This window comes from Budorcas taxicolor, chromosome X (genome assembly GCF_023091745.1).
Source record: "Budorcas taxicolor isolate Tak-1 chromosome X, Takin1.1, whole genome shotgun sequence".
Classification (NCBI taxonomy): Eukaryota; Metazoa; Chordata; class Mammalia; order Artiodactyla; family Bovidae; genus Budorcas; species Budorcas taxicolor.
In genome coordinates, this window is record NC_068935.1 from 57,484,748 (window position 1) to 57,504,156 (window position 19,409).

Below are 19,409 nucleotides of genomic sequence, written 5' to 3' on the forward strand. Positions count from 1 at the left end.
CATCCCTGAGGCTGCACAGTGAACTCAGCAAAAGAAAGTTCACAAAAGAAAATACTAACATTGCGCACAAACCTAAGAATGTTTGTTTAATTTCATTCTTATTTCTGAAAATATAAATTCAAAGAAAATGTCTTACAAAAGATAATTAAACCTAAAAGCTTTTGCACAATGAAGGAAGCTATAAGCAAGGTGAAAAGACAGCCTTCACTTCAGATGGGAGCTGGGAGAAAATAATAGCAAACAAAGAAACTGACAAAGAATTAATCTCAAAAATATACAAGCAGCTCCTGCAGCTCAATTCCAGAAAAATAAATGAGCCAATCAAAAAATGGGCCAGAGAACTAAACAGACATCTCTCCAAAGAAGACATACAGATGGTTAACAAACACATGAAATGATGCTCAACATCACTTTTTATCAGAGAAATGCAAATCAAAACCACAATGAGGTACTATCTCACGTGGGTCAGAATGGCTGCTATCAAAAAGTCTACAAACAATAAATGCTGGAGAGGGTGTGGAGAAAAGGGAACCCTCTTACACTGTTGATAGGAATGCAAACTAATACAGCCACTATGGAGAACAGTGTGGAGATTCCTTAAAAAACTGGAAATAGAACTGCCATATGACCCAGCAATCCCATTGCTGGGCATACACATCAAGGAAACCAGAACTGAAAGAGACACATGGACCCCAATGTTCATCGCAGCACTGTTTACCATAGCCAGGACATGGAAGCAATCTAGCTGTCCATCAGCAGATGCATGGATAAGAAAGCCGTGGTACATATACACAATGGAGTATAACTCAGCAATTAAAAATAATGCATTTGAATCAGTTCTAATGAGGTGGATGAAACTGGAGCCTATTATTCAGAGTGAAGTAACTCAGAAAGAAAAACACCAATACAGTATATTAACACCTATATATGGAATTTAGAAAGATGGTAACGATGACCCTGTATATGAGACAGCAAAAGAGACACAGATGTAAAGAATAGACTTTTGGACTCTGTGGGAGAAGGCAAGGGTGGGATAATTTGAGAGAATAGCATTGAAACATGTATATTATCATAAGTGAAATAGATCATCAGTCCAGGTTCAATGCATGAAACAGGGTGCTGAGGGCTGGTACACTGGGATGACCCTGAGGGATGGGATGGGGAGGGAGGTGGGTAGGGGGTTCAGGATGGGGAACACATGTACACCCATGGCTGATTCATGTCAATGTGTGGCAAAAACCACTACAATATTTTAAAGTAATTAGTATCCAATTAAAATAAATAAATTAATTTTATAAAATAAAATGTAAAATACAATGCAAAAAAATAAAATAAAATGCTACTGCTCAAAAAAAAAGATTAAAAGATCCATAAAACAATTCAGCCAAGTGTATATATTTAAATAAAATTTGAGGGTAAAAATTTTTATAGCATTAACCAAAATTTTACATATGATACATCACAGTGCAATAGTTCTACTTTGAGAAATTTATCTTAAATAACTGAATAAATGTTCAAAGATATATGTAAGAGCTGTTCAAAACATTGTTATATGTAACAGCAAAAATGTAGGTATAATTTATATAGCACCAGCAATCGATAAGGGACTTGCCGTTTATTAAATTATGTAACACTCTATGTACATTAAATTGATCATGGGCCCATATTTATTGTCTTGGAAAGAGTTACATTATTATTACGTGACTGAAGCAGTGTTATATAGATACTAAAGGTCAGAGCAGGGAGTGATGGACATTACAAAACAAGAGTATTAGGTAAAGGCAAAAATGATGCTTTAAAAACTATACCTGTATAGGTCATTTAACATTTAAAAAGTGTTAATTAAGGAATGGTAAAGAATTTTTTTCTTTATCCTTATCTTTTACAGTTACTTTTAATCCCCTAATGATAAATATCTTCTGGGAATTAAGACTCAGAAAATTTTGCAGACCTCACCATTTCACCCAAAAACCTGAAGTTGCTCCTTGTCTGGGAAAAGTGCATCACATGTATACACACCACCCATCAGAGCATCCATTTCTGTGGTTTGATGGAGCTCAGTCACAATTCAACACAAGAGCATCTTTACACTTGCAGAGTAAAATATCACCACTAATCAACTGAGAGGATTCGATTTTCCTCTTAGATTTTCACATCCTGTCCAGTGTTCAATGTGTGGTAGAATCTTGACTCTGATTGGATAGGAAAAACTTTTCCTTTAAAGAGTTAAAAATAATGTCAATGAGGAAAACTCATAAGTGATATAATTTCCTGGTATTTGAGTGTTTTGTCACCAATTTCTGTGCCAGGTCCCATGTTCAGCTGTCTGGCAGTTCTTATGATATATGAAAATGCTTCCATTTTTATAGGTATATGCTGGCAAAAAAAAAATCTACCACTTCCATGAATTATTAGTCCTTTTCTGCTAATTATTTTGAAAAAAGCAGAGGTGCAGGTCCAATTTCAAGAGGCTGTTAACGTCTGGGACATACTTGGTGTAGGACTATTCAGTTAGGAGAAGATCAGTGCCTTTTTTGACCACCAGTTTTCTAATTGCATTTTGAAACTTATACGAAAAACCAAGTTACTTTTTTTGTATTACAGATTGAGCAAGAAGTTGATTTTAAATGATTGATAAAAGTAATCAATGAGGAAACATAACAAAGTGAGTAACCAATCTACAACATAAAGATAGAAATTTTTACATTTTTGAATAACGTTTATGAAAAAATGAAATGACAAACTGAATGTGAGCTGTGGAAAACCCCCTAAGGTTGTAAAGACCCCAGAGTAGTTTGTTTAAAAAAAAACAAAATACAGACTTAGAGGCAGGGCTGGGAGAACTTAGCTGTCTGGTTTCAAGTAGCAGGCAAAGCCCTGCAGTTTTAAATAACTACTGCAGAAAAATCAGACAAAATAAAGAACAAGTAGCCCTTCTCCACGTATCTGGGGTATGAGTCTCAGTGTTTTTGTGTGGACTGAGCTCCTGTGGGGCATGCTGCATGTCTTAACAAAATTCCCGCAGGAGTAGCTCACTGGTCCCACTGATAGAGGATGGCTGGATGCTGTAGAATGCCTGCTGTAGACATTTCATGCTTCTCAAGTTAATAACCAGACACACTAAACTTTATGGAGCTAAAAATAAAACATTTGGAATCCCATATTATAGCCAGATTGTGGCAAGAGACAGATGATAGGAAGGACAAAAAAGAGAGGAAAGGGAAGAAGGAAGGAGAGACAAGGACAGGACCCCATACAGGACAGAGCAGTGAGGGAGGGAGTTAAATACAGTGCTGGATCTGGGGTCTGCCCCCCTCAGCCGATCACCCGAAAGTGGGGAGTTAATAGTAGTACTGACCTCACAGATTAAATGAACTAATATGTATGAAGTCGGAATCTAATGGGGTGTGAGTACAACCTTTTGGGTTTTTAAAAATTGAGTTATAGTTGATTTACAATGTTGTGTTAGTTTCAAGTGAACAGCAAAGTGGTTCAGTTATAGGTATACAGATATACAGTTATAGGTATACAGATACTCTTTCAGATTCTTTTCTCTTACTGGTCATTACAGAATATTAAGCAGAGTTTTCTGTGCTATATTGCTATATAGTCCTTGTTGGTTACCTATTTTATAGAGAGTAGTGTGTATAATGGCACCCCACTCCAGTACTCTTGCCTGGAAAATCCCATGGACGGAGGAGCCTGGTAGGCTGCAGTCCATGGAGTCGCTAAGAGTTGGGCTCAACTGAGCGACTTCACTTTCGCTTTTCACTTTCATGCATTGGAGAAGGAAATGGCAACCCACTCCAGTGTTCTTGCCTGGAGAACCCCAGGGACAGTGGGCCCCCGTCTATGGGGTCGCACAGAGTCAGACACGACTGAAGCGACTTAGCAGCAGCAGCAGCAGCAACAGTGTGTATATGTTCATCCCAAACTCCTAATTTATCCCTCCCCCCTCACCTTTCCCCTTTGGTAACTAGTTTTTAAAAGTTAAGAACTGCAATGCATTATGTCTAACTACTTCATCTAAAATTGGATAGGAACACCCCCTCTTGTGAACTATATCCGTATCTCTGCTGTATTTTCCTTTCCTATTGTTTTTGCTGTCCTTTGCTTTCACATGAAGACGGTAACGTGTTCTAGACAGCTCCACATTATAAATCTCATTTTAAAAGTGTTGAATCAAGGCACTCTGCCAATAACTTTGTTTTCCCTACTTTTCTCTCCATGTTGGACTTCTCTGGCATAGGAGAATACTATTACTTTGCCATGTAAAACATAGGAATGGCTTTAAAAGAATTCCTCAGCAACTGAACAATGGGCTTTCAAAAATAAGCTTGGTGCCAAAGGATCTGGTCTCGTCTGTTCCATTTATTGTGTGTTTCTCGTTGCCTCGTGACTAAGTACTCACAAAAAGACACAAAAGCCCAAACCTCTGGAGTATGTGATATTTGATGGCAGAAACCATATTTTCATATATTCAGTCCCACACCTAACATATTAAGGTGCTTAGTAGGGGATCACCAGCAGACAATGATGAGTGTCTACAGTATGTAGGGTGCTCAGATGACTGATTTGACTTCTAATTACTAATTGACTTCTAGTGACTGAGCGACTGAACTGAACTGAACTGAACTGATGAAGAAAAGTGTGTTCCCCCATCTCCACTGTGTTTGGTTGAGTGGGTTAATAAAGTTTATTTTAAGGAGCATTAGAAGTCTTGCCCCCAAAACTTTTACCTTCTACCCGTTTTGAATATGTTTATTTCTCTCAAAAATATGAAACGTATTTCTTACTTAAATTTCCATGTTTTAAAAGCCGGATAGTACAATAGAGTAAAATCACTTATTTTTGTTTTACTTTGATAATAAATTGAGTCTATTTTTTGAAAAACCAATATAGGAATGCACTGAGATCTAGGGGGAAAAATGGAAATGTGGAAAAATTTAAAAGACGGCTTCTCAGTAAAAGCAAGGGAGGTCAAGGAGAATAGCATCTGAACTCCTCCCTATCCCGGCTCCTGCAGCAACCCTCCCCACTGGGTCCAGTACAGACTGTCTGCTTCTCACTTGGCACAGGCTCTTCATCTCTCCCACCTGAGTCTCAGCCGGGCTGTTGCCAGCTGCCCTGAAATTCAGGGTGGTTTCTGATTCAGGTTATAATTTTTGACCAGCATCTTAATAGCTAGCATCCCAAGGGCAAGATAATTGTCCAAGAATTCCATTATCTAGCATGTGACTCGCAGGACACATGACATTCATATTGGGCCCACTCCCCCAGGGCAGGGGCCACGAGAAGTTCCTGGACTGCTTAACGAAAATTCCATGGCTTTCCTCCTACTCAGCAAAGCCTGTTGGAATTCAGTTGGGCAAGAATAACTTCATCCAAGGAGATAAACCTCAGTCTGCTTTAAATTTGTGTGTGGATGCAGGCGTGTGTAGTTCAGATCTCAAATTTAGCCCTGCATCATTTATAGCAGTTATTGAAAATGCTCCGTCATAACGAAGTAGTATGAACTCAAGTCCCTTAGTGAGACACCACATTCATGCCCGCTTAGGCTAGCTTGGAAACCATTCTGTCTAATGCCTGGGAGGCACTGAGTGGCCACCTGAGAATAAAGTGCTGGGGGCAGAGTTCTCTAGATAGAAACCTAAGTGTCCTCCTGGTTTATTTTGACTTGAGGAAAAGAAGCAGCGTAACTTCTTAGCTGCCTCTGAAGACCCAGTGCTGAATGTATCACTTCCTATTTGCAGGACCAAATTATATGGAAAGGTGGTGGTTATCTGCTGTGATTTTAAAGCAACTAGTACATGAGGCACCTCACAGATTTAGGTCTGAGGGGTGAGCAGAGGTGATAACATGAACAGTTACTGAAGTCAAATTATTGTCGACCCTGAGAATGCATCGGGAAAATGTGAAAGCATGGCTGAGCAGAACCCTTGTTCTTCAGCTGCTAAGTTGCGTCTGATTCTTTGTGACCCCATGGACTGCAGCACACCAGGCCTCCCTGTCCTTCAGCATCTCCCAGAGTTTACTCAATTCATGTCCATTGAGTCAGTGATGCCATCCAACCATCTCATCCTTTGTCATCCCCTTCTCCTCCTGCCCTCAATCTTTCCCAGCATCAGGATCTGTTCCAATGAGTTGGCTCTTTCCATCAGGTGGCCAAAGTATTGGAGCTTCAGCTTCAGCATCAGTCCTTCCAAAGAATATTCAGGGTTGATTTCCTTCAGCAGAGCCCTGAACTCTTGCAAATGTAGACTTCTTATTAACATGGTCTTTGATTAAAATGAGCATTTTTCTTTATATAAAGTACTCAGAAAATAGTCATACTTATAGTGTAGGGAGAAACATGGGAAAATTACAAAAAATCATTTTTATACCTAGCTCTTCTTTGGGGGACTTGAATACCCTTCAGATCATGTCACTGGAAACAGCACTTTTGCATCCAGGAGACTTCTGATTAAAATGTTTAGCTTTAAAAATAAACATAAATCTTGTGCTCCAATGTTGAGAAGGTAAAAGCATGATGTCCAGTGAACTGGAGCATCAGAGTGTCCTCCAGCTTTCCAAATGCCACATGAAGGTAAAAGTTGAATTTTGGAGAGTACAGCTTATAATGTGCTACTATTTCATTATTTTTAACAGGAGAGTATTACTCATTTTCCTGCCCAGGACATGTGTAGAGTTTGAGAGGATGATTAATCGGCTGCCGTGTCAGCAGTGGAAGGGCATGGCAGGGGGTGATCACCCAGACTGGTCTCTGAGAGGGAAGACAGTCACCCCACTTACATGTATCAATATAAGCAAATCTCTATCAGGCTGTGCAAATCTGGGCAGAACTGAATCCTTGATGTGCATTAATTGTGTCCCTTCCTCCCATTGCAGGCTCAACCTGGGAGAAGGCCTTCCGACAGATTGACTTTGAAAGGTAAGTTGGACTTGGTTACTCATGACCTTTATTCCACTGGTTCATTGATTATCCATTGGTGGTCTCACTAGCACTACTTCAGTGACTGTGCTCTTGAGGAAGTCATCATTTTTGAGCCTCTGTTTCCTTATAAAGTAAACCTTTGATTTATATCATCCTTGCCTGCACACGGATTGAAATTGATGATTAAATGGGGCAACTTATGTGAAAATGCTTCTTCTACTGTGAAACAGTATGAGAGGTAAGTTGTAGAATTAGGGCATTGCAGGGAAGAGAGTTGACTCTCTTACTGCTTTCTGATGTCATATGTTATATTCAGTTCTACAGGTTTAGTACAGAGAAATTTATATTGATATCTTCCTGATTATTAAAGTTGTTTGATCTTATCTGCCTCAAGTGAAAGGCTGAGATCATGTCACTCTTAGTTAAAAGCATTTCTGCACCAGCATGTCCTGAAGAGAAAAAAAAAAAAAAATGACTCATGATAACATCAGAAAATGTGCAGGTAGGGTCAGTATAGCCCTAATGACACCATATGGACAATTTAACATCTTACAGCGAACTTGCAGCATCGGAACAGCTATTGAAACAGAAAATTAATTTAAAAAATTATTCTAAGGGTAGATTTTGACTAATTCTTTCACCATAATAGCATTTTTGTATTCAGAAGACTTCTGACTAAAATGTTTAGCTTAAAAAATAAATGTAAATCCTGTGCATTGAGGAGGTAAGGCCATGGTGTCCAGTGATTGGAATGTCAGTGGCCTTCCAGCTTTCCAAACACCACATGAATTTCATGCCAGTAAGAATGGCTGTGATCCAAAAGTCTACAAGCAATAAATGCTGGAGAGGGTGTGGAGAAAAGGGAACCCTCTTACACTGTTGGTGGGAATGCAAACTAGTACAGCCACTATGGAGAACAGTGTGGAGATTCCTTAAATAACTGGAAATAGAACTGCCTTATGACCCAGCAATCCCACTGCTGGGCATACACAATGAGGAAACCAGCATTGAAAGAGACACATGTACCCCAATGTTCATCGCAGCACTGTTTATAATAGCCAGTACATGGAAGCAACCTAGATGTCCATCAGCAGATGAATGGATAAGAAAGCCGTGGTACATATACACAATGGAGTATTACTTAGCCATTAAAAAGAATGCATTTGAATCAGTTCTAATGAGGTGGATGAAACTGGAGCCTATTATACAGAGTGAAGCAAGCCAGAAAGAAAAACACCAATACAGTATACTAATGCATATATATGGAATTTAGAAAGATGGTAACGATAACCCTATATGAGAGACAGCAAAAGAGACACAGATGTATAGAACAGTCTTTCAGACTCTGTGGGAGAGGGCGAGGGTGGGATGACTTGGGAGAATGGCATTGAAACATGTATAATATCATATATGAAACGAATAGCCAGTCCAGGTTTGATGCATGATACTGGATGCTTGGGGCTGGTGCACTGAGATGACCCAGAGGGATGGTATGGGGAAGGAGGAGGGAGGGGGGTTCAGGATGGGGAACACATGTACACCCATGGCGGATTCATGTTGATGTATGGCAAAACCAGTACAATATTGTAAAGTAATTAACCTTCAATTAAAATAAATATTTATTTTTAAAAAATTAAAAAATAATAAAAACAAAATAAAATCAAGAAATACAGAAAAAAAAAGAGTTGAATTCTGGAGAGTACAGCTTACAATGTGCTACTGTTTCATTATATTTAACAGGAGAGTATTACTCATTTTTCAAAATGTCTTTATGTGTGTCAATCAAGCTGATGGAGTGCTTAGAGCATATGAAAGGAATAATAAAATACCTTAAAATGCATTATTTCTCCAGTAGTGAGTAAGAACAGATACCTCATCACCAGGCTGACTGTGATGGCATTTCTGGTACCATTTGTGATTGACTCAAAAGTCTGTTTATTTCTCTACGTCCTCGTCCATGCCATCAACACCATCACTGTTGATCTCTCAGTGAGTTCTTGTGGTTGGTCCTTGAGGTTATTGGATGAAGTTGGTTAGGGGCAGGCAGTTCTTCTGGTGGACCAGATTTCAGGCTGAAAGATCACAAACAGCTTCGTGTGTGTGAGACCTTCCCCAAAGCATCTTTCTCTTGATTCTTCTTTTGTGTAAGGACAAATGTCAAAGATAAACAAAGAAGCTGTTGTTGTTTTAGTTGCTAAGTTGTGTCTCTTTGCAACCCCATGGACAGTAGCCTGACAGACTCCTCTCTTCATGGGATTTCCCAGGCAAGAATGCTGGAGTGGGTAGCCATTCCCTTCTCCAGGGGGATCTTCCTGACCCAGGGATCAAAACCATGTCTCTTGCATTGGCAGGAGGGTACCACTGGGCTACCAGGGAAGCCCGCTTGTTTATTCACTCTATCCCTAAACCAAGGTTTATTGTAGACTTACAGAAAAGTCTTTCAAGACCCAAAGTTCTTGTCAAAGGAGAGAGGATAGCAAGTTGAACATCAGTTATTTGTCTCCTGGCTTTAGGAAGACATTACCATACTTGGTTTGTGCATTTTTTGGTGGGAGGGGGGTGCAGGATGGGATTGAAATACTGTAAAGAGAGAACCTCAGATATTGTGTCATCCTCCCTACCTAAGTCAGTGTACGTCTGAATAATTGGATGTTCTCTTGCAGAATCATGATGCTACACTGGTACCAAATACAAGTACCAGCCAGTCCCTAGCACTATCTAATATCAATCAGTGCTTACACTTCCTGATCTCAGCATGCTCCTAAAGTCCACACTTACTATAAAATTTTTTTCAGCTTTAAATTTTTTTAAAATTTTTACTGAGTTATAATTACATACAATATTATATTACTTTCAGGTATACAATATATTGATTTTATATTTTTATACATCATGAATGGTCACCACTGTGTGATCAGTTACCACTGTCACCACCAATTCTGCTCCTTTGCCACATCTCCACCTCTGTATTGAGATTATGTCCCCCAGTTCTTTCCCAGCTTCGTTGGGTTTCTGTTCCTGTCACTAGGTTCTGAGGAAACCAGTTCCTCTGTCTTGCATCACCAGTGAATTGTCTGGAGTGTCTGTTTGTGGCTTTGTTTGCCTTGTCAGTCTACCCTCTGATTCACATAAACTCAAATCACGCCTCTTTGGCAGTTGGGGACAGTTTCATGGTGACTTATTGTCCATTGTTGATGGCCGCCTGGTCTTTTCTCATTTCTGTCCTAGCACAGTGGGAGGTACCAAGCCCATTCAGAATTCTGGACCTGGCATCCACCCTCTGTCCTGAGGGTGGACATTTAGGCATTTCCCAGCTTTTGGCTCTTATAATGAACAAACTTGTGCACACCTGTATTTTTTGCCAGGTATTCTAGGGGTAGATTACTGAGTACAATCAAAAAGTAAATTCCTGTGGAATTTTGATGAACATTGTCAAGTTTCTCTTCCTAAAACCTTGGCAGCAGTTTCAGCAATTATTTCCCCAGAGCCTCACCAACAGAACGTGCTGTCACACTCGAGGATTTTTTTTGCCAGCCTGACAGGTGAGAAATGGTTGCTTGGTGTCCTTCTAATCCTCATTAATCCTGAGTCATTATTCCATAGAGTGGAGCTCAGGCTGAGGTTCTTTGTCATCTCCTGAATGGAACTCTAAGAGTAAGAGGTTCTTTTAAGATGGTTAAGATCTGCAGGATTTGGCAATTGAAACATTTTTTTTTCTAGTTTGCATGACCTTAACCTTTAGCCTATTTGAATAATGATGTAATGAAAACAACTGCCATGGACCAAGTACTGTGTCACATCATTTCCAGTCTGTGCCGTAGCCCCACAGATGAGGGATTGGCAAACTTTTTTCTAAAGGGGGAGAGGCCATATTTCAGATTCCGTAGGCCATACAGTTTCTGTGGTAGCAGAAGGCGATGAACATGCTGTGTTCCAATAAAACTTTATTTAAAAAAACAAGAAGCTTGTAGGACTGGCTGCTGGCCATCCTTTGTGACCCCATCTCACAGGTAAAGAAAACCAAGCAGCTACCCAGAGAACTGTAGCCACACACACTGACCTGTGTTCAAGAGAAGGTCTGCCTGGCTTTCTACATCCAGCCACACTGAATACTTGAATTATAGCTCTTTTTTTTTTGGTTTTGTGTTGTTTATTTTTCCTATCCCTGTAGCTCTGGGAACATTGTCTTTAGTCTCAACTCTTATCAGCTGTTCTCATTTTATGAATATTTTGAAGAAAGTCAGGGAGTAAAATTTGCATGTCACAATGCCTCTCTAAATGGGTATGCTTCTGAATAGATCTGTACATTAAAATATTATTAAATAATATATCAAGTGAAAGGCTGTCTATTTGAACTGTAGTCTGGTGAACATCCCCAGTTTTAGACATTATCTTAAAACATCACCCTATGTTTTCCTGTGTTGTCACATGTTTTCTCATGTAAGGGCAGGAGTTGTCTCTGCCTTGCATCAAGTGTCTTGAAATACAGAACAGATACTGATAGATGGAGTTATTGTGCATTGACAGTTGCAAAGACCGTGTCATGCAGTGCTATTAAACATGGCCTTGTTTGAGTTCTTCTCAAGTTCAACCCAGTCTTTTTCTTCAAAGGAACACCAATTATATCCTAAATGAAGCTTTCTGGTCCTTTAGAGCTATTGTGAGCGATATTGATCCTTTTAGTGCTGTGTCTTTTGAAGTTTGCCCATCAGTCTATTTGCTAATAGAGTATTTTAAAGTGGTCACATCTAAAAAAGAAAAAACAAGTGAATGAGTCAGCCAAACCTCAAAGCTTTCTCCCAGAAAAAGAAAGCAAAGTTGTCCTCTGCTGTACATTCTGTGATGGGGAGCAAGCAGGGGACCTCGAAGTGAGCCTGTCCTTACAGTAATCTTGCCTTGACATGTGTCCTGGTGAGCAAACTGAAAGATCAGATAGAGGGAGACACATGAGCACCTGATTCTGTGGCAGCAGTGTCTGGGAGCTTAACAGATGTCTGTAAACTGTGTTTCATTGGTTTCCGCCTTTCCTGCCTGTGTCCCTTCAGGACATGGCAGCTGCTGGTACCCAACAACCCCGTCTCCTCCCAAACCTCACCAGCCCCACAGCCACCACCCTCAGGCTTCCTCTGTCTTCCAGCACCTCCTATCATGAAGCCACCAAGTGTGTTCATGATCTTGTGTGGACTTACTGTGTGTCATTCTAGACCCTTGCTGCTGAGAGTAGTATGTACATCTTGTTGTTTTACACCAGCTAGTGCCAGCCCAAGGGTTGTCCAGTGATAGGCATTTAATAAATGTTTCATAAGCAAGCATTTTATAAGGGCACTAATCCCATTCACTGGGTCTCCACACTCATGACCTGATCACTTCTCAAAGACCCCCAGATTTTAATACTGTCTCATTGAGGGGTTAGAATTTCAGTAGGTGAATTTTGAGAGAATGAAAACATCCAGTCCATAACACGTGTCAGTAACTCTGATACAATCGAAAGAAAACTTAGATCTTATGTCTGAGACTTTTATATCGTGTCATATCATATAATCCATTTCATTAGACTTTACTCATGTAGCTGATCAATTTTGCTGTTTTCTTCGATGGGCCAAAATACCTTGGTTATACTCAAAATTCAATGTAAAAACTATGATTAATATATGCATACACATGTGTGTGTGTCTGGTGTGTGCGTGTATGAGGATATATGTGTGTGCATCGTGTGTGTGTATAATAAAAGTAGGTGATTTCCATTTCTTAGGCTGTTAAGAGCTTTATGTAAGACTTTGACTTCCAACATGTAAAGAAAAATTTTTTTTATTCTAGCACAATGATATCGTTTAATAAGTATTTGGTGAACAGATCTATTTTTCTTCCAGAAAAAAAAATGTAATCCTTCATCCTTTTTCCCTCAAAATATGTCTGGAAGGAAAGATTTTCTGGTTGGTAATCTCCAACTTCACTAAGTCAGGTCCCTAGGACTTAATATAAACAGTCTCTGAATGAATGAGTGATAAAGATAAGGGCCTATGGAGAATGGTGCATCATGAACTGAAATCCCAAATTCCCAGTCGGTAAGCTTGGCAACTTGTTCTGTACAAAATGTGAAGTACCAAGCCAGAACGTTTTATATTTCATTAATGACGTGAGCAAGTGAACTGTGTAATAGATCTCTGAAAGCTTTTTTGAACCTTGGTGCAGACAGCACCTTGAATAAAGGGAAGTTCATGCTGTTTGATATGAAGGTAAAATCTAGATGTTGAGTCTGTAGAATGGAATGTTTTGGGGAATTGTGCTAGCAGACACTCCCAAACCTCAGTTCATATTTCTCATTTTCTCTGCATCATGAGAGCCTGAAATTAGTTCTTTTATAGCTGTAACTGCAGTGAAATCTCTTTCCCACAGCCCAGCCAGTTAAACACCTCAGCTCGCGACTGAGCATCATTGCTTGGATGAAGCAACAGTTTGTATGAGGCAGATTTCAGAGGAGCTGTGTGGGTTTTTCATCGGAATCCTCAGGAACCTATCACCCACTATGAACAAAGTGGAAACAGTTCCTCCTGGCTCTTCTTTTTCCCAACCTATCTCTACATGCTCACAGCCACACAGACTTCTAAATGTACATGAAATCTTGGAAGTAGCAAACATGACAGTGCCACACACCTTCTAGAGTCTAGTGGTTTCATTCACACAGTGACGTGTAAATGCGGATTCAGAGGACTAAGTGACTTCTTTATGCAGGCCCAGGTGGTATCGAGTCTTCCTGCTCGTGAAGCCTGTGCCTCCTCTTCTCTAAGCTCTGCAGACATCTGTGCCCTCCTCTTCTCTAAGCTCTGCGGAACTCTGAAGGTCTTATCACACAACAGGAGCAATCATGTTGCCTCAGTTGATCACGTCCCTCGGTGCCAAGGGGGCTTGGGAAGCTGTGGTCAGGCAGGACCCCACTTGTCCCAGGCTCCTCCTTGTCCCAGAGGAGCATAAGTAATCCCTTATCCCGCCCTCTCTGGACCATCCTGTACCCACTGCCTCACCCAAGACAGACTCCCTCCTGCCTCTGGGAGGCCTTGATGTTCAAGTCCCCCTTTCACACCCTACCTGTGGTCACTATTAAGGTTGATGCCCATCTCACTCTCTGTGGGGATGGAGAAGTGGCCTGGGGGCCTGTCATCCACAGAGCAAGTGAAAACACTGGTTAGTGAGCAAGCCAGCAGCCCAGGGATCGTAGTGACCAGGTGGGAACAGGTGGAGCAGCCTGGGGGACCCTCACATGGCCGTCCTGACCCACCTGCCCCACATAGAGGGAAGGCTGTCTCACCTGGTCCTCGGGGGAAGAAGGTAGGTTTGAAATATCCACTCTCTGCTCTGACTGGTGAGATACAGTGACTGAGGAAGCCAGGCAGGTCACCACTTCCATCCTGGAGAGAGTGTGTTTCTGTGGACATGCTGGCGTCTCCTGTTGGGACGCTGATAAATGTGCACTGTGCTGTATGGGCAGCAGAGCTCGGTCCTCAGGCATCTGAGTACAGCACTGGTTTTGCCCTGAGAGTGATCGGCTCCAGCACATTCCAGAAAGAGGAGCATAAGATCTGAAGGAAGATGGCAGAGATGCTGTTCTGGTCAACTCTTCACTGGTGATAGGGTCCCTGGGCTGAGGGGCTTAGTGATCAGTGTCTGTCCCCTTACTGCCCCCCTGCACCCCCGGAAGGCTGTGTGTCCTTATCTACACATTGACTAAGTGACTTTTAGGGAAAAAATAAAACCAAAGCAGACAAACAAAAACAAAGCTCACTCCCTCTGTTACCAGGCATGGGGTCTGAGGGAGTGCTGCCCCCACCATGGGGTCCCAGGAGTGTTTCCTACTCTGACCGCCTGAGTCAGGCCCCATGTCCCCAGTCCCACTCAGGCCAGGGGCTGCCCACTGTGTGACCACAGCACCACCCAGCCCAGTTCCATCGGGGCTCCATGGTAGGATGGAGCTGCCCCACCAGGTCCAGATGCTGTTTGCCAGACAAGCCAGGGCAGCCCCAGGTTTCTGGACACACATTTCCTCTGGACAAACAATAGCTGCCTGAGGCCCGGGTAAGGGAGGAGGAACTAGGTGGGTGCTCAGTCCAGATTCAGCTCTCCCTTAGGCAATTTCCTATCTGTAAGGAGGGGCCCTTCCCTGGTGGCTCAGATGGTAAAGCATCTGTCTACAATGCGGGAGACCCGGGTTCAATCCCTGGGTTGGGAAGATCCCCTGGAGAAGGAAATGGCAATCCACTCCAGTACTATTGCCTGGAAAACCCCATGGACAGAGGAGCCTTGTAGGCTATAGTCCATGGGGTCGCAAAGAGTCGGACACGACTGAGCGACTTCACTCACTCACTCAAGGAGGGGCCCAGATTGCGGAATCCATACACATGGGACAGTAACATGCCCTGTGCTGGAGGAAGCTCCAGGGCCAGGCAGAGCCCAGCGCATAGCAAGCATTTTGCTAAAGGGCTCGTTCAGCTGCCCTGGGAGGATGAGAACTTCATTCCAGCCTAAACATGAGCCCTTACGGAAACATTCAATGCCACAAAATTTACTATAAAAAATGATGATTTCTCTAGGAAGTCAGGAAAGGAGCATTTATACATGCAGACCTGGTGGTGGGGCATGGAGAGAGTGGAAAAGAGGGTAAGAATGTCCCATCCTAAACTGCTGACCCACTCTCAGTGGACACCTCGATGCTCAGGCTCAACAGGGACAGCCTTGTGTTCATCAGTATCAGGGATCAGAGTGTAGGGACCCAGTGTGGGCGGTGGCATTCTTGATGGTGGACCCTGGGGTCAGTGTTTGCACAGGGAGGGTCCTGAGAGGGGACACGAGGACCGTGAGCAGGAACTTCCTGAACATCCTTGTGGCTGTTACTCTCTCCCACCTCCCAAGAATAGGACAGAAACGTACACTGCTCAGATTTGCAGGCATGCAAACCTCAGTGGCCATGGATCACTCTAGGAGTGTTTATTTTATTTGCTTATTTATAAAAACAACTAATCTGTGTTTAGAAGAAAGTCTCCTAATAACCTAGCTTCAATCACATAAATCAGCAATATTGTAATAGGTCTTGAACTGTTAAAACATAATTTCTTAGAATTTCAAGCACAGAGATTTGCAGAAGAAACCATCTCCTCTGCACCTGCATTGTTAATTTTATCCCTGCCATAAATTACTTGTGTGGGGAAGTCCCCTGGGAGAACTGGCCAAAGAGGAGCTCCATGGAAATACCGAGAGATGTTCAGGGACCTTGTGGACCACCTTCCTCCCTGGATGTTGAGATGTCCTGGGACTCTCTCTCCTATTCAGTACATTTTCAACAGTTTACATATTTATAGATGCAGCTGGTTTATACAGGACATTTTTCAGTCAGTCAGTCAGTCAGTTCAGTTGCTCAGTTGTGTCTGACTCTTTGCGACCCCATGAACCGCAGCATGCCAGGCCTCCCTGTCCATCACCAACTCCCAGAGTCTACCCAAACCCATGTCCATTGAGTCAGTGATGCCATCCAACCATCACAACCTCTGTCATCCCCTTCTCCTCCTGCCCTCAATCTTTCCCAGCATCAGGGTCTTTTCCAATGAGTCAGCTCTTCACATCAGGTGGCCAAAGTATTGGATTTTCAGCTTAAACATCAGTCCATCCAATGAACACTCAGGACTGATTTCCTTTAGGATGGACTGGTTGGATCTCCTTGCAGTCCAAGGGACTCTCAAGAGTCTTCTCCAACACCACAGTTCAAAAGCATCAATTCTTCGGTGCTCAGCTTTCTTTATAGTCCAACTCTCACATCCATACATGACCACTGGAAAAACCATAGCCTTGACTAGATGGACCTTTGTTGGCAAAGTAATGTCTCTGCTTTTGAATATGCCATCTAGGTTGGTCATAACTTTCCTTCCAAGGAGTAAGTGTCTTTTAATTTCATGGCTGCAATCACCATATGCAGTGATTTTGGAGCCCAGAAGAATAAAGTCAGGCATTGGTTCCACTGTTTACCCATCTGTTTGCCATGAAGTGATGGGACCGGATGCCATGATCTTAGTTTTCTGAATGTTGAGCTTTAAGCCAACTTTTTCACTCTCCTCTTTCACTTTCATCAAGAGGCTCTTTAGTTCCTCTTCATTTTCTGCCATGAGGGTGGTGTCATCTGCATATCTGAGATTATTGATATTTCTCCCAGCAATCTTGATTCCAGCTAGTGCTTCCTCCAGCCCAGCATTTTTCATGATGTACTCTGCATATAAGTTAAATAAGCAGGGTGACAATATACAGCCTTGATGTACTCCTTTTCCTATTTGGAACCAGTCTGTTGTTCCATGTCCAGTTCTAACTGTTGCTTCCTGACCTGCATACAAATTTCTCAAGGGGCAGGTCAGGTGGTCTGGTATTTCCATCTCTTTCAGAATTTTCCACAGTTTATTGTGATCCACACAGTCAAAAGCTTTGGCATAGTCACTAAAGCAGAAATAGATGTTTTTTCTGGAACTCTCTAATTTTTTTGATGATCCAGCAGATGTTGACAATTTGATCTCTGGTTCCTCTGCCTTTTCTAAAACCAGGACTTCCCTCTTGTCTCAGTTGGCAGAAGTGTCTGCCTACAATGAAGGAAACCCAGGTTAGATCCCTGGGTCAGGAGATCCCCCTGGAGAAAGAAATGGCAACCCACTCCAGTACTCTTGCCTGGAAAATTCCATGGATGAATGGAGGAGCCTGGTAGCCTACAGTCCATGGGGTCGCAGAGTCGGGCACGACTGAGTAACTTCACTTTCACTTTCAGCTATTGGTGATTATGAATGAAGCTGCTCTAAACCTTTGCCTACAGATCTTTGTGTGGACAAATGTACGTGATATGTCCCTCGATTATGTCCTCTGCTTTCAGCCTGTCTTTAGTTAGTGGACCCTAAATTACTCGAAATGCTTTCTGAACAAACCTTGAAAACTGAATCGCATTTTAGCTGCATGGAGAAGTGTGTGTAGAAAGATGCTTTGGCAATTCTATTCATAGTTTGGACCAAGACACTTTAAGTTGTGCTTCACAATTTTTCTTTTTCTTTTTTTTTTCATTTCTTAGATTTACTGAGCATAGGATATATCTTTGGACAGTTAAAAATCCAGAGTTTTTTAAATTTGTCTGATTAACATCTTATTCCTGAGCAATTTTGATTTGTTTCAGAGTTTAGTGTTTCTAGTTTGTTATGACGTGCTTGAGTAAGGATATTCAACCTTCACCTGCAATCTCAAACTCCAGTATGCTCTGAACACTTGGTATCTTAGCCTAATTTCTCAGTGGAAAAACCTGACCTGAACTGACCTGGGATCCAGGCAGAGAGCATTGCATTGAGTGTGAAGGAACAAAGTATGTGTGCTGGGGGAGGGGACACTGCCCACGAGCCTGCTGCCACGGTTACATCATCTGGTGAGGCACCTTCCTAACATCTGGAAAATTATGAACTTTGCAGTACATTCAGCTCCAAGAGATTTGGAGGAAGGATATGTTTTTACTCCATCTGTCTTTGGCACAACTGCCCCCTAGCTGTTTGATGGAACTGAGCTGTGCTAGAGAGTGAGTCTGAAGCTTTTTTTCTTCCCCACTGTGACTACACCTGTACACTTTATGCAATGACCCAATACAATGCAAATACATCCAGTTTTCAAAGCAACAGCTCCTCTTACTTCATGCAGTGTACTCCTCTTTTCCTCTGCTGTGTTCATGAAAAAGAAAATGCTGGCTGGTGCCATTACGTTTGTTTGATTATAAACTGGTTAGTCGTGGCTGCAGCTGAGAAAGCCATGAGCTATGGGTGATGCTCAGCCAGGAGGGAGACTGGAGGTCCATGCCTGCCTTGCTGTGCCCGGGCCCACAGGGATGACAGATGTTTATGTGTCATGGCATTTGCGGGCTGTCACAGTGACACATGATGCCTGCTTTACCACAGAAACACATGTTCAGGTTCAACTCAAAATCTTTGCAGTTCAGGTCAAGCAGAGGGAACCCAGAGACTGTGTTCTCCAATCATCTGGAGTGAATCACCCAGCTCCAGAGAGATTAGACTAGATTCTACTAGTCTAATTCTACTAGTCTGTTGCAATTGTTCACAGGGCCATACAAGCCAATTAGAGGCTCCCCATGGGGTGGGCTGGTGGAAGGAGTGAGTGTGAGACAAAGGATGTATTTCAGGAGCTAGACTGAAGACAATCACGGGCACTGCCGGGGAAGTGAGGGGTCCTAGAGGAAAGAGAAGATGAACCAGTATGCACTGGTGCTGAAGTGGAGTCCTGATGGGACTCAGGGAGGGTCCCTGGGTCAGCCCTGTCCCAGGGCATCTCCCCTCCCCAGTGCAGCCCAAGCATCAGTCCCTGGGCTCCAGAGGCCACCAGAAGACCAGTTACAACCATCTCAGTAGTTCATATTCATCTAAATAATGCTTATTTGCATTTCAATTGTTTTACTGGAATTCAG